At 45.4% G+C, this 10,177-nt stretch overlaps 1 pseudogene across 1 annotated transcript; it reads left to right on the top strand.

Moving 5' to 3' along the window:
* The first annotated feature begins 8,525 nt into the window (after positions 1-8,525).
* On the top strand, positions 8,526-9,468 carry LOC308436177 (nucleolysin TIAR-like; annotated as a pseudogene). The gene has a single exon. The product of its transcript is annotated as a nucleolysin TIAR-like (transcript).
* Positions 9,469-10,177: the final 709 nt, after the last annotated feature.

Genomic DNA, 10,177 nt, shown 5'->3' with positions numbered 1-10,177 from the left:
AGAATTACTTCTGGTAAAGCATATAAGATTGTGTGAAACATAAATTTCTGGGTTAGTTTTGAGTCTCCTCCAAAAGACACCTCATTGACTATGCACACTAGTCTAAAACATTACAAAGGCTAAAACCAAAAACATGTCTGTCTCAAGCACGTCAGATAAGGGTTATAACACTGTATCTTCCATCTTAGTCTATCTCTGCTGTTATGATAAACCTCTACTGATGGTTAGAATATGGATAGTACAGAACATGTTTTCCTACTCACTTGCTTAACTGGTCCACATCCACTTGCAAAGACCTCAAGTGTTTACATCTGAGTGCTGGGGTCCTCTCTGATGGGAAGCCTGAGCACAGTGCTTTGTAAATGAAAATCACTTCACAGTGTACACAGAGTCTTCATGATCTCAATTTCTTTCCATCCTCAGAACAGCCCTGTGAGTAGATAACTAATACCCCGGGAACAGGATAGCAACAGTCTATGGGCCAAAGACAAGAAGGGCTGAGGCAGAAATATAACTCTGCTCACTGAGACCATGGCCTCTGGTCACACCACACCCCCATCGAGCCACACAACCACTGCTTGCATCACCAGGCCACCCACTACTTCCCATGAGCAATAACCAGAGGGCTAGGCAACTCTGGAGACATTTGTCAGCACCCCAAAGATATGGTTGGATGGTTAATATTCTCTTCGCCACTCTTCCAGCCCCTTCTCTTTCCAACCCTCTCCCTTCCCCACCCCCAGCAGAATTGTTCTTGTGAAGTGTGTCTCAGTGTAGGAAAGGCATGAGATGAGAAAACCACTTCTGAATCAAACTGACTTCAGTAGCATATCTGATTCCATGTCATAGTTGGCTTCAGCTTTCAAGCTGACACAAACCTAGAGTTGCTTGGGAAGAGGCAATGTCAACTAAAGTGTTGCTCAGATCAGATTGGCCTGTGGCCAAGTCTGTGAGGCATCCTCTTAACTCCTAATAGATGTAGGAAGGCTAATCCCACTGTGGGCAGTGCCATCCCTAGGTATGTGGGTCTGTTATATAATAAGAAAGGTAATTGAACAAGTCAAAGGGAGCAACCCAGTAGACAGCACTTCTCCATAGCCTCTGCCTCAGTTCCTTCCTTCCTTCCTTCCTTCTTCCTCCTCCTCCTCCTCCTCCTCCTCCTCCTCCTTTTCCTTCTTCTCTTCCTCCAGGTTCCTACCTTGGCTTCCCTCTATGACAGACAGTGACTTGTAAGCATGAATCAACCCTTTTCTCCCCAAGTTGCTTTCAGCTGGGGTGTTTTATCACAGCAAGGGAAAGCAGACAGGAAGACTTCACATGTAGGCAAGTTTATTAACTATTCTAGTTTTCAGTGTCTTCATTCATAAAATGAGGAAGATAGCAGTAATTCACACCTCCTGAGATCTGGCATTAGCCCTGAATAAAAATAAAACACCCACAAATAAAATAAAAAACATAAAAAAAAAACTTATCAGTGCCAAAAACATAGAGGCTTTACCAAGCAGCCCTAATAGATGAACTGGCAGATAAATATCAATGAACAATTAATACCAGATCTCAGGACAAACTGTGAAGAGCTGTTACCTGAGCAACTCTTTCATGCATGTGGCCATCTCCAAAGGTCCTTCCTATCGTGGGAGAAATAAGGCACCCCCAGCAAAGTTCCCCATGCTCCATTCATCAGCGCTAACAAGAGCTCTCTGTCAGTACTGGATTTATTGAGTGTAGGATGCGGAAAATAGGTTGGGGGAGGAAGAGTGGGCTAGACAATCAGGTGTGTGATTAGTCATGCTAATGGTGCTTTATTACGCTGTGAGTAGAACCTATTTACAATAATTTAATCATCAACCAACAGCTGCAGGAAGAGGAAGTGGTACAGTCAGAGTCTCTGACGAGGACTCTCGACAGTTCCAGTGTGACCCTGAACTTCCAGTAATGCTGGAGGGAAAGACTGAGCTTGGGTTTGAATATGTTCAGGAGACTGACATCCGCTTAGTTACTCCAGCCCCCAGGAAGTATCTCCATGTGCACCAAAAAAAAAAAAAAAAAAGATTTATTCCCTCTGTCTTACACTTCTTAAATCTGGTCTAAGATAGCAAAGCGCACATGAGACCTGAGAAGAAGCCATAGGCAGGACTTGAAGAAGCCTTCGAATTCTATTCACACCACCATCTTTCTGACCCAGGACTCCAGACTGCTGCTGCTGCTGCTGTTTTGTTTGTTTTATGGTTCATTAACTCTAGGGCAAGCGATGGGAATTTGGATTCCAAAACATGTTCTGAGAGAAAGAACCTCAGTCACTGTGCTGGGGTCTGAAGAGTACCTCCCAACTAGAAAAGCATGGCAGCCCTGCCCAGCCCCCACTCACCTGCCTTGTTAATCACTGGAAAGTGACAAAGCATCTCCAATCTATCACCTGAAATTGGGGGTGAATGAGTTTTTTGTATTCTGCCTTCCCATCCTCCACCCCCAGTTTGGAGCTGGATGGTCATGGCTGTCTATGCTCTCTTGCTGTGGGGCTGAGGTCCTGCCTGTGGGCGTCATATCCCTTCTAGCAGGAGCCATGATTGGTGGGAATGTATGTGGCTGAGATGTGCCCTTCTCGGCCTGACCTATACAGTTCAGTGTGCCTTCTGTCTCTGACAACCAGGTGAAGATTAGTTATCTAACCAGGTGAAGAGCAGCTATCAGTAGGTAATCCCTGCCCAGAAAACTTTTATGAGTTGTTTGAAAGATAAAACTTCACAATGGAGAGTAAAGTCTGCTTCTTTTCTTCCTTCAGAGAACCCCTCTTGGGTGTTCAGGGTGGTTAGTGTATAGGAGGTTACCATCAGTTCTTCCCAGACTCAGACCTCAGTACCTAAGACTTTTCTATCACAGCAATAGTAGACCTTGCCTGCCAGCCTCCCTGACAAAGTGCAGAAGAGCCAGCGGTGAGGTCCCCCATTTCAGAACTGTTCTACCTTCAGCTTCCCTGCACAGACTATTTAGGTAAGCTCCTCCCTATGGAACCACTGGGAGGCTGATCAGCTGATACTCTACAGATAGTGTGAGGTGTGGACAATCCATATGGACTCAGGTTCTCTGGGGATTCCATATGGCTTTTCTGTGACAGCCCTTCCTGGAGTGAGCTGTGGATATCTTAATGCTGTTTTGCCTTAATGAGAGATAAGTTGTCTGTACGGCACCCTGGGAAGGGTCATGCTGGCTCCAGATTGCTTACAGTTATATGTGTCACCCTAGTGGTCCCAGTCCATGCTACCTTCCCCATCTTTGATTTTGTGTACAGAACCCTTGTCTGCTGAGCTCTCATAGGTTCTGCTGAGGACCCTTGTGTTCACCTGGCATGAGACCTGAAGTCAAAGGCCCAGGAAGCACATCCATTTATTGACCGTGGAGCCACTGAGGTTGTGCTAGTTCTGACAGGGCCATCTTGGATAATGCAGAGCAGAAAGGCAAGCAATCTCTCCAGCTGCCAGCTCTCATAATACAGAGAAATTGCCAAGGTCTGTTTGGTCTCCCACCTTGTAACTGCTCTGGGCATAGCTTCATCTTCCTGTCTCTTCTGGTCCCCACCATTAGGTAGTTGGGCTGTCCTGTGCTCATGGGATACCCATGTTTTCCAAGTTGCAATCGTTTGAATAAGAATGCTCCCCCACCAAACCTATATATATTTAAATGCTGACTCATCAGGGAGTGGCACTACTTGAGAAGAATTAGAAAGTATGGCCTCGTTGGAGTGGGCGTGGCCTTGTTGGAGTAGGTGTGGTCTTGTTGGAGGAAGTATGCCACTGAAGATGGGCTTTGAAATTTCAAAAGCCTAAGCCAGGCCCAGTTCCTCTCTCTCTGTCTCTCTTTCTCTCCCCACCCCCACCCTACCCCTCTCTCTCCTGCTACCTAAAGATCTGGATGTAAAATTCTCAGATCCTTCTCCAGCCCCAATTACATGTTTTCCCTTATTACAGTTGCATTAGTTATAATGTCTCTTCACAGCCATAAAACACTAAGACAAAAGCCAATCATATGAACACCACCACCCTTGCTGGATAGATATCAGGGCAGCACAAAATTCAGGAGAATTTATTATTACTCCTCCATTTTCATCTTTGTCTACAAAGGCATTTCTCGTGTTTCTAATGTTTTCTCATGGTCTGGCATCAATACAATTCACGGTTGGCTGGTTGGCTTGATTGTTATTGTCTTTTAGCTAAAGAGATTGTGACAAGAAGGAGAAGAGGGGGAGGAGGAAGAGGAAGAATAAGCATGTTCTAAGTGGAAAACCACTCTTCACAAGCTAAAGGGAGTGTGACTCAAAAGTCACCTCACTTCAGGTCTCAGTTTCCTCACCATCGAATGGAAATAATCAGATCGACACCATGTACTGAGAAGAATGTAACTCAAGTCCTATAAGAGAAATGATGAAAATTACATTAAGTTTGCTGGACAGCAACTATTTTTTGAAAGAACTCAAGTGCGTGGTAGATACTTCCTCGATTACCAAAAGCAACTGTTCTCTTGAACCAGAACCTATCATAGACTGTCTAAATGCAATGTTCCAAAAGGAAAAAAAAAAAAAAAAAAAAAAAAAACTAATAAGAACAGCTCCCTAAGACCGGAGTTCTCAGCTTTTGTTGTCCAGAGCAACCACGGAGAGCCAATGGCGTGTTCAACACTCAGCTGGTACTGCAGCCCTGTGGCTAGACTCAGCTGCTTTGTGGGCTTCTCTCCACACCAGGGTGGAGGAAGGATGCCAAGATTATTTTCACCTTTGTTATTTGAGAAAAACTGAAAGGTCAAATAAAAGGCAATCCTCAATCTGATAAAGAGTCCCTGGGAAAGAAATCAAAGGGCCCCTAGCTGCAGACAGGACTGTACCGAAAATATTTTAAATCTCTGGTCCCTTGGGGCTCCAGGACGGACCACTCCCTTTAAACTCGATCTTCCTTCCCAACCTTCTTTCCTGTCTTCAGACCGCTGTTGTGGCCAAGGACAAAGCGACCCTGAGCAGCAGCTCGTCCTGGGAATTTGTCCCCCTTTTCAAGCAAGGGGTCCCCTCCTTCCAGCCTGCCTCTCTCCCCACTTCTCTTTTGACCAGATTGGGTCTCTGGGAGAGTCAGTCCCGAGAGTTCATGACTCAGCCTTCCCAGGTCTCTCACCTCAGCCCCAGCACATCTCATTACCCAGTCTGAGGCTCCCTCTGAGGCTCTGGGGAAGGAAATCTGCTGTGGCCAGCCTCGGGAATGCTTCGGCTGTCAAGTGGGCTCTTAATGAGTTGGTGATGGAGAGAAAAATGCCCCATCGTTTTGGGCTCCGGTTTAATCCTGGCTGCCTAATTGCACCCAGCTAGTCTCTGATGTCCTCCCAGCCTGGTTTCAGCTGTCCATTGAGGGGGTTGACTGACTGGGCACTCAGGAGAGGCCAATTATTGGTCACATTGAATCTGGAATTCGGCACAGAGAAATCTATGTCATCTGGCTAAGTGTCCACAGATGCTGGCCAGTAACCCAGAATCCTACCCCGGAGGTGCTCCAGGCAGACCTATCTCAGAAATAGTCAATGCACTGAAAAAAAATTTTTATGGCTTTACCTAATTGCGTGATCACAGGACATTTAAAATTTTTACTTTAGAATATATATCACAAAACATAGATTTCTATTTTTCTTCTACAGAAGCCCTTTGCACAGTAAATTTATAGCCTGTGTCACTAATTAGCTAGAGTTTTAGAACAGCTCTATGAATACAGGGCATGTGGTCCAGTTAGCCACAGTCACCACTGCACCCTATTAACCCTGATGGTTATCCTTTGACACTTCTGATATGACTCCCAATGAGTGCTTTCTAATATGGACCCAGGGAACTCTGGCACAGGATAGGCTCTGTGTTCCTTAAGGACCCCTACATAATTCTACAAGCCCTCCTGAAGTCACAAGCACGATCCTTGGGGCTGATGTCAGTGAATCAGTGCAATTAAGTCAGTCTTCAGACTGTTCACCTTAGAAGAGCTGAGGGAGATGTCTGCCCTCCCGTGCTCAGTGTGTATCTGTTCCTGCCCAATGGCCCCTCTCCAGCCAGCTAAGGCAGCCACCAGGAACAACAGCCCTGGTGTGAGGTCTCTGAACGGTAGTAGCACTTACAGGGCCAAGGAGTCCTTGGTTTTTCCCTCAACCACCACTGCCAGAACAGTCACAGTCAGATTTAAAGGAGAGTCATGGCATGGCTTGAAAAAGAAAGGGACAGGCTGGTGGGGCGCTTGCCCGGAGCTTGTTAGGGCAAGCATGCCCAGTCAGGACAAGGTGAGCTGCTACCCACCTCTAATTGCACACCCCATTTGGCCAGCTCCACTCAGCCAACCCGCAGAGCCGGCCGACGTTTAAAGATTACCAAGGCAAGTTTGTAACGAAGCCTCTCCCTCTTTGTCTGTCCTTGCGCCAACAGCAGCAGAAGGGATACTAATTAGAGGGTGAATTATTAGCTTCCCATGGTGCACTGCAGGGACATTAAAAACGAGGGGGCTTTGCTGCTTGCCTTTTAGATGGTTCGTCTTGGTTTAATATATTCGTGTTTCTAGGTGAGCAGCAGGGGACAGTTTTTATGATTATAATTGTTGCATAATTACTGGCCTAAGGTTGCCTATTGTTAAATAAAAATGCTGAGATACTAATGTTTTATTGAACAGTACAAGGAGATAAAATTGTAATATCTTTTCCGGAGCAATCGAAGCTGCTCATTTGCAGCCTGGTGACAAGCCTTGGTCGTCTTATGGAAGAGGTAGACGGGTTCTGCCTGGGCTAGAAGTCAAATGTGAGACATTCGCTTAGAAAAAAAAAGTAACCGAGGCACAGAAGAGAGTGGAAGGACTCTCCGATGCCTCCTCAGTCTCTGCAAGTTAGAAGACAGGTCTGCCTAGGCCTGGCTTTATGGACCTGCACTTAACATGGAGGATGACTCCCAGCCCTCTGGCTCAGACAGAAGGATGTCACAAATGCTTTCCCCATGAAAGATGCCCATCTACCCAGGGGAAACTGAAGGCAGAGCAAGGGTTGCCAAGTCAGAAACACAACCACCATCAGATGGCCCAGTGAACTCTGATAGCCCAATCTTTTTTTGGGTTTGGTTTGATTGGTTCTATCTGATTAGATTACATTTGATTTTTTTTTATTTCATTTCATTTGATACACACACACACACACACACACACACACACACACACACACACACATAAATAGAATATATATATATATGATATTTAGCCCAGACTGGTCTTGAACTCACAGCCCTCTCACCTCAACCTCTCAAGTGCTTTGAAAATACATTAAACCTTTAGGTGTTTGAGTTACTAAGAAGATAGCTGGAAACACGTAATAAATCCTCAGTAATAAATCCTCTTTCTCCCTTCTCACTCCATGACCTCTTCTCCACTGAAACAGCCATCTCTTAGTCTCTTGGTCCTGCTGGGAGCCAAGTAAACTTAAAAGGTTTTCTGAGGTTCCTGATTGGCTGCCTCCTGAAGACAGAAGGGCATGCAGGATGGGAAGGCCACTCAAAAGTGATATCAAATAAAGGGTGAATGATTACTCCCCATGGTGCAGCCTGATAAACCTGGGCAAACTCTCTCAAATCTCTCCCCAGGAGGAATGAACAGAACTAGACTGTTCTTGTTGCTCATCTACACAAATGTAGGTAAGCAAACACAGGTTCAAAACCCAACTTCCAGAAAATTGAGCAATGGGGTGGCAGATCTTTCCCAGAGTCCTTCATTGGTATTGTTTGAGACTTCTATAGCAGGTATAATCTGACATTCAGGTTTCCACACCAGTCTTCCTGGGCCCCTGTTAGGGAACTGTGCTTGACCTGCCCTCTGCAACTCTGAACAAACCACTGCAGCCCTTGTCTTTGCAACAGAAATCCCATTGCCTGCCTCACTTCCAGTGAGGCCTGAATGGACTTCAAAGAACCCAGGACCAGCAGGGCCAGGCAGTGTTTATCTACCCAATTTCTTTCCAAATGCAGAAAAGCTTTTCATAGCATTCCTGATAGAATGCTCATCCTTCCTCTTCATAAAGAAATCTCGCTCCTCCTCCTCCTGCTCCTCCTGGTTGGAGCGTAGTATCTAGAGTGGGCTGGGGGGAGCGAACGCAAGAGCAGGGTTCAGTACCTTTTCCTCTGTCCCCAGCCGGAGCCCGGAGCCCCCCTCCCCTTCCTTCCTGCCCCCTCCCCAGCCCTGCCCTCCGCTTGTCCCGGGATCACTCCATCGTACCCACCATGATGAAAGGCGACAGACAGCCCCGGACTCTATACATAGGTAACCTCTCCAGATATGTGACAGAAGTCCTTATTCTGCAGTTATTCAGTCAGATCGGACCCTGCAAAAGCTGTAAAATGATAACAGAGAAAAGGAATCTAGTCTGGTTAACAATACAAAATGCTGTAACTTGTAGTACTCACCACACCCTAGTTTTGATCAGAGCATACAAGCAACGACCCATATTGCTTTGTGGAAGTTTATGAACACAGAGATGCAGCTGCTGCATTAGCTGCTATGAATGGGAGAGAAATTTTGGGAAAGGAGGTCAAAGTAAACTGGGCAACAACACCAAGTTGCCAGAAAAAAAGATACTTCCAATCACTTCCATGTGTTTGTTGGGGATTTGAGTCCAGAAATTACAACAGAAGATATCAAATCAGCATTTGCCCCCTTTGGTAAAATATCGGATGCCCGGGTAGTTAAAGATATGGCAACTGGAAAGTCCAAAGGCTATGGTTTTGTATCTTTTTATAACAAACTGGATGCAGAGAATGCAATTGTGCATATGGGGGGTCAGTGGTTGGGAGGCCGACGAATCAGAACCAATTGGGCCACACGTAAACCACCTGCCCCTAAAAGTACACAAGAAACTAACACTAAGCAATTGAGATTTGAAGATGTAGTAAACCAGTCAAGTCCAAAAAACTGTACTGTGTACTGTGGAGGAATTGCTTCGGGGCTAACAGATCAACTTATGAGACAAACATTTTCACCATTTGGACAAATTATGGAAATACGCGTTTTTCCAGAGAAGGGCTATTCATTTGTCAGATTTTCAACTCATGAAAGTGCAGCCCATGCCATTGTTTCTGTGAACGGTACTACAATCGAAGGACATGTGGTTAAATGGAATTGGGGTAAAGAATCTCCTGATATAACTAAAAATTTCCAACAGGTTGACCACAGTCAGTGGGGCCAGTAGAGCCAAGTGTATGGAAACCCACAACAGTACAGACAGTATATGGCAAACGGGTGGCAAGTACCTCCCTATGGAGTATATGGGCAGTCATGGAACCAACAAGGATTTGGAGCAGATCAATCACCTTCTGCTGCTTGGATGGGTGGATCTGGTGCTCAGCCTCCTCAAGGACAAGCTCCTCCCCCTGTAATACCTCCTCCAAACCAAGCTGGGTGTGGAATGGCAAGTTTCCCAACACAGTGAGCTGGGACTCTAAACACAATTGTAACTCACTGAAGGCTGCGATCTGTGACACTCTGAAGACATGAAAAGTAAACATCGAAAAACGAAAATATTTATTTTAAAAATTGAAATGTTTGGAACCTTTAGCACAGCTTTGCTTGGTGAAGGACACGTGTCTTCTAGTTCTGCCTTTTTAAGTTTTTTGGTTCATGATGGATATGAACATGATTTTTCTTTGTGTACAAAAACTAAAATAAAGTCAATAAAGACAAAAAAAAAAAAAAAAAGAAATCTCAGAGACTCCTTTAACCCAACAACTCTGTCTTTGACTTTTTATGCAAGCTAACTTCTCCAAAGCGTAGGTTCTGGGATGCACCTTATCCACACAATGGCTCTGTGGGAAACGGAACATGGTGCTCTGCCTGATTTTTGTCTGCTCAATGTCACTCTAGGACAGTGACATCCAGCCCCCCAGCCTTTCTTCATGTTTCTACTTCTTTCTTCTTCCTCGGGACTTTCCCTTCTTGGATGGCAGACCCACCTGGCACCAGAATAGAACTTAATTCTATGTCCAAGCTGCCCAGACCAGGATTCAGACAAGAATCTATTGTGTCCCACAGTCTGATCACTGAGTTCTTATTAATACAGATCATGATTCTGCAAACTATTCAGAAGACTCAGAACTCAGTTGTATCATATTGAGGTTGTGCTCAACTAAATATTACAGACC

The sequence above is a fragment of the Micromys minutus genome, assembly GCF_963924665.1.
Source record: "Micromys minutus genome assembly, chromosome: 24".
Lineage (NCBI taxonomy): Eukaryota > Metazoa > Chordata > Mammalia > Rodentia > Muridae > Micromys > Micromys minutus.
The sequence above is the reverse complement of the archived record's forward strand: the minus strand, read 5'-3'. Positions and strand labels throughout refer to the sequence as shown.